Below are 6,453 nucleotides of genomic sequence, written 5' to 3'. Positions count from 1 at the left end.
ACAAAAAAAACAAAAACAAACCAAAAAAAGCCAACCAACCAACCAACCAAAAAAGGCCTATTAGTTTGTTTTACTAATTCAAGAAATATTTATTAAACACCTGTTATTTACCAGACATGATTATAGATCCTGAAAATACAGCAGTGAATAAGACTGTCAAAGCCCCTATATCATGGAGTTTACTTGTTTTTTTTTTTTTTAATGTTCTATTGTACTTTATATTTTGTTAGTGTTTTTTTTTTCTTTTATTATTATTATTATTATCATACTTTAGGTTTTATGGTACATGTGCGCAATGTGCAGGTAAGTTACATATGTATACATGTGCCGGAGTTTACTTGTTAATCAAGAATTAGACACAGACAGTAAACAAATAAATGAACAAGATAATTTTGGATATATAAAAGTATCATGAGGAGTATAAGAAAGTGTGATGTGTTGGCAAATGTGGATGGAGTTACCACTTTAGACAGGATGAGAAGACATCTCTAAATAGGTGATAACTGAGCTGACACCCAATGACAAATAAAGGAGGAGACAAGCAATCTAAAATCCTGGGGAAACACATTCTAAAGAGCAAAGAAGTTTGCGTGTGTTTGAGGAAACAGAAAGGAGAGTGTTGTTAGACTAAAGGAGTGACCAACAAAGTATAAAGAGGTAATGACAGAGACTGGCCAAAGGCCATGCAGTGTATTTCTTATGGGCCATGGCAAAGTGTTCAGATCATATCCAAAGAGTAAGCCACTGGAGGGCTGGAACTAGAGTGCCAGTGAAGGGTCATACTTTTTGAAGAAAACTACTGAATAGTGTGCAGGTGCTGTTTATTATTGAGGTGGGCAAATGGTGGGATGAAGGATAGTGATAAGGAATAAAGGAAGGATGAGAGAGAGAAATAGGAACATTTTCACGAAGGAATTACTCACTCATGCTTGAAGAAGTTAAACCTTCCCGGGTGGACAAAAGAGGGCAGAATGAAAGAAGAGAGCATGTCAAGTGGGGGAAACAGCATACACAGTGGAATGAATGTGTAAAATAACATGGCATGTTCTGGGAACCAACAGTCGGAGTTGAGAATCAATGCTGGCTTGAAGAGGCTTGCATGTCAGGCAAAGAGTTTAGATTGCAAGTGATGGGGGGATCCCTGACTATAGGGTTTTCATGATGCCCCTCTTTCTTGCCTTGTCAGCTTGTCCCCTAATTTCCTGAGAGCTATAGGTAGTTTGAAAATATATGTATTTCAATACCTCATGCTAATCCCCTATATACTTTATGTGTTATATAAATCTTCAGATTAGCACGACTTTTGCACCAGATTGGAACTAGCTGCTTCTGTATTTATTTTCACCATTAGAATGTAAGTTCCTTGAAGTTAGAAACAATGACATTTAAATTCTGCATCTTTAATATCTGACACAGCATTAGACACATAATATGAATTCAGCAAATATTAAATTTTAATAGGAAGCAGATAGATAAATAGATAGTTGAAATTTCATAAAATATTTTAATGAGTCTGCAGGGCTGAAATCAGAATGTTAGCGCTAGAGCATTTTCTATACCATGGAATATATACTGTTAAGATGAGGTAGGTAGTAGTTGTTTCTCTGATATTATACTAAGAGTTTCTGATGGCTTTTAAGCTCACAGGCTCAGGATTAACAGCTCACCCCCACCCAGTCTTGTGATACTGCCTACATTTAAAGCTTCCTCACTAGTCTGACCAATCTCAATGCTGGTTTCCTCTAGCCTGATCATCAGCTCCCTCTAGAGGAAAGCCTGGAATTAGTTCTTAGCCTCATTCATCTTCCTTTAGCCTATTTCCATCTATTTACAGAGCCTGATCCCAGCCAACTGCGGCAACCACTTAATGACTGATTTGATTCCATGTACAGTGTTTCAGGAGGGCCAAATTCTCAATCTCGAACACATAAGTATGTTACACACATATTACTATCCATCTCTCAGAGTGTCCTCCTTCTAAATGATGCAGTTATCATGTAAAGGCTGCAGATTACCCAGATATGAGAGTGAGAAGCAGAGACAGACAAGGATGGAGGAAAAGAGTGAGGATTAGATGGATAGAGGGAAGAACAACGGAAAAATTTTTTCAAAAGTTTCCTTGCTCAGAAGACATATTTATGTTCTTATTTGGAAAACAATGCATGTGACTCAGTATTACATAATCTATATGTGGCAATGTTCCCAGATCAAGGGCCTGAAGAATATATCTATAGCAAATTTTGGCCACACATGGACACACCAGAAGGGCAGCAAAGATGACACAATGAACTTCAGAGAAGATACAATATTTGAAGAGGTGGACAACTGTCCCTGAGGTTCAGACTCCAAATGAGTAAACAGTAATAGCTATCCTTTGTCTCAGGGTGGAACTGGATGGAGGAGTTCTACATAGGGAAAGAAACACAGTCTGAGGGGAAAGACAGGTTGCACCCATTTGTGGAATATTAGTTGAAGGTTGAAAGGAAGAAGAGATTTTCTGTGCCACCCTGAACAGTATTTAATGATCTTTCTGCCCAGCTCCCAGGGAGATATGATGGGTTCTCAAGGAAACAAAAAAGGGAATGAGATGGAAAAACTATAAATATATGAAATTTAGAAATATGAGAGGTCAAAGCCATTCTGGTTTTAGCTTCATAGCCTGGCTTAACATAGAAGAAAGATATGACTGCTTCATCAGGTAAAAAGGATGCAAGATTAAGAGAAGCATTCAGGAGGTGGTCAACAAACATTGATTTCCTACCCCTGTTCCCTTCCACATTGCCATCTGGAGGCTAGAGTCAACACACACACACACACACACACACTCATCCTGACATTAGCAAGTACTGAACATTTGACGTCATGGATTCAAACCTCCCCAGTGGTGACCTCTTTTTAATTCTTCTCCCGAGTAAAGTTTCTATTGATCAACTAAATGTATGAATGAAGGAGTGAATAACTGAACAATGTAGTGAAATTCTATTTAGTATTCAGATCTATACTTGATACTGCAAGATACCTCCTGATATTATTTAATCCTTACTGCAACAATGTATAAATTGTTATACTCATTTAGAAATTAGAAAACTGAAGCTTATGCAAGTGACCTTCTTAGGATCACAACATAGAAACTCAGATTTGAGATTTAAACACAGATCATTTTAATTTAAATTCATTTCCTTTTCTTTTATAACAAAGCTTCAACCTATAGGTGATTTCACATAGTCACAGTATCAATCTTAGTCATTAAAATACACATTTGGTTGCAAGAAGTGTCAGGCACTGTTGAATAGCTAGCCTAAGACTCATTTTCAAACACCTAAATACTCACTGTTTCAGATTCTCTTGAAGCTAGGGAAGGCCAGCAGTCTGAGTTCTGGTCAATGACTTGTAAGTGGAAGTTTGTTGATGGATATGGAAAACTCTGCTTTTTGATAGAAGGAACATACATCTCTAACACTCCACCTCCCCTCTACATCCTGCCTGACTATGAAAATGATGCTTAGAGCAGCAACAATCATCTCGTGACCATTAGGAAAAGGTAAAAAAAAAAGAAAAAAACTGCAGAGATGCTGCTTCTTACCTCATTGAATAACCACCTATATCCAGACTCCTTGCTGCATGAGAAAAACAAACTTCTATTTGTCTAAGGAATTTTAAGGTATTCTGTTAATTACAGGTAAAACAGCAACTAATACAGAAAAATGTCTAAAATACCATCTCTAAAGTACACATATTAGTGAGATTTTAAAAATTAAATTGTGTTATAATGAATATATATCCTTACTTTAAAAAGCGTATTTCCAAAGTCATAGTTTCATGCTCTAAAAAAAGATCAAATGTCATCCATATTTAGTTGATTCTAAACTGATGAATATGAATGACAAAAGAAAATCTTTATGAAATTTGAATTATTAAGATAAATACAGTTACTCTAATTTTTCTAAACGGCATCTAGCACATGGTTGATGCTCAATAAAGGCTGAGTGTTAAAAACTGTGTATCTTATTAGCAACACATCTCAGTACTATCATTTGGAAAAAGTCTTTTCTCTCACAAATCAATATCACAAAGAATCAGGCAGCAGGTGGAGGATGTAAAAATGAATCATTTTTCAATAACTTCTTTCAGCGTGGAAGGTTTCACACGTCTAGACATATTTTGCTGTTGAATTCCACACTGATATTTAAGGGATTGTTTTTCCCCATTGCATACAAAATTACTCTAATTATAGTAAAGCATTTTGCTCACATGCTGTCAACCCCAGGCAAAACGTAGAGTCCATCTGTGTCCTTCCCTATAGTTCCAGCCAGTATATCCCACATCACACATCAATCATCAGGTACAGGTTGAGCAAGAAGACGTTTCTCTCCAGTTTGATGATGAACAGAGTAAGTTGTTTTATTTTTAGAATTGACTAGAAACATTACAGTTTTCCCACATGGCATTCATTAAAAGTTTAACCTATCACTTAGTAATAAAAATGTGAAGAATAACAAGCAACAAAACTTTGACTTAAAAAATTAATATTTAGTGAGACAAGAATGTGAAGGGATTTTGTGTTTTTGTGATGTTTATACCATTCTCGGATAATCGGCTGTCAATGACTTGCAGACTTACACCATGTCTTATTTGAGTAATTTTCAGAAAAATAACCCCAGAGGGATAAGAAAGCCCAAATGCATACTCATATCAGGGATGCACCAGCATCTGAAAGGAGAAAAGGAAACAAATTAAAAAGAGGACTAGAAGATTTACTTGGCCTGAATAATGAGAGTCACCTGGGTAGAACCAATAATAATCGTTCAGATCAAATGATTTCTGAAAATGATTTTAAGGATGTTTTACATAGCTAATGAGTTGTTCCTCAGTATACAAGTTCACCATTCTGATATATGTGGAAAGATAATCTTCATTAACAAAATAGAAAAATTAAATTTTAAAGTTTCTAACAGGTCACAACATTGCTATTGAATATACCGACTTCCAGCACCACTGCACTTGCTCTCCATTACATTTCACTTAACTTACTCTTGATCCATTACTTGCAATTATTTCAGATAAGGATGGAACTCTATTGTGGGTTGTTTGTAGGTGAAAAGGCAGTCTTCACTTTCCCATGATGCCTAAAAGGAATAGGCAATTAGATACATTGACTTGTCCAAGTATGATGAGAGTCTCTGCTCCCTCGTAACCAAATTATTTCTAACCCTCTTTTCAGACAACGTATTTCCAAAAATTCTGTTGGCCAACAGTATAGCTGTTTCATCTGTGCAGCCCCACTTACATGCAGGCTAGTCCATAGTGGCTTTCCTGGAAAAAATGATACTTTTATGTAATAATGGAAAGTGTTCTGGATATGTCATACGTCGTGGGTTTAAATCCTAGCTCTGCAATTTACCAGATGTGTGAATACAGGGAACGTGCTAAGCTTTCTTGAATCTTAGTCCCCTATTTACAAAACTGGGGCCATGATACTTATCTCACAGGACTGTTAAATGTTGAATGAAATGGTTTGTTTGAAAGTGCCTGGCTTATAGTAGGTCCAAAATAAATCTTCACTAAACCTGAACTGTTTAGCTTTCCAGTAACACGAAAAAACTATATATCAGGAACCCAGTAACTTCCTAGTGTCCAGAGGCTTAAATGTACCACACATGAGAATACAGATTGTTTATGTTTATATATGCATTGTTATAAGAAAACAAATGCCACATACCCACCTAACAGGATGAAATGATTGACAGGTAACATTGACCTTCTTCCAGGAAATCACAGATTTTCAAAACAAGCACTTCTTAAAATTACAAAAGTATGCAGCATGAATCAGAGAAGCAGGAGGCTGTGTTTGTTTGAACAACATTTCATTTTCTGTAGCTTCCATCTTCGTTTTATTGCATGGTGTGCTATTTCCCTCAATAGAAAAGGAAGGCTACTGGGATGTTTGTTATAATCGTCTGCTTAAGGTTCTTTGGCAGATCACATGTTTTACCTAATTAAATAATGTCCCAATTAATTGATTTGTTTGTAGACATTCTTAATTTAGTAAACGCTGAGCAGAATGCTAAAAATACCATTATATTTCTGACAGAGGCACCACTAAAGTCTGATAATTGATAGCTTTGCTGTTTTCTCTGATGGCCTGAAAGGCTTTTAAAGCTAAATTCTGTAATCATGTTCATCTTTGGAAATTAGTTTTGCGAAACCACACATTTAGTTCTTGCTGAGAAATCTCATTTTAGTCATTTTAACATAATTTCTAATGCATAAACTAAATTAGCTTTTGTAGCTAAGCCAGCACATTTTTCTTTAATTTTTATCTCATCCTAATATATTTTTGACCTTGAAAACTGTAATGTCTGTTGGATATTGAAGCCTCTGAACAAAGAAAATCATTTCCATTCCATCACTATGGTTACACTTTCTTCGCTCTCCAGCACTGAACACTGCTGA

Source organism: Pongo abelii, chromosome 13 (genome assembly GCF_028885655.2).
Source record: "Pongo abelii isolate AG06213 chromosome 13, NHGRI_mPonAbe1-v2.0_pri, whole genome shotgun sequence".
In the NCBI taxonomy this organism is placed as follows: Eukaryota; Metazoa; Chordata; class Mammalia; order Primates; family Hominidae; genus Pongo; species Pongo abelii.
This window is presented reverse-complemented; position numbering follows the sequence as displayed.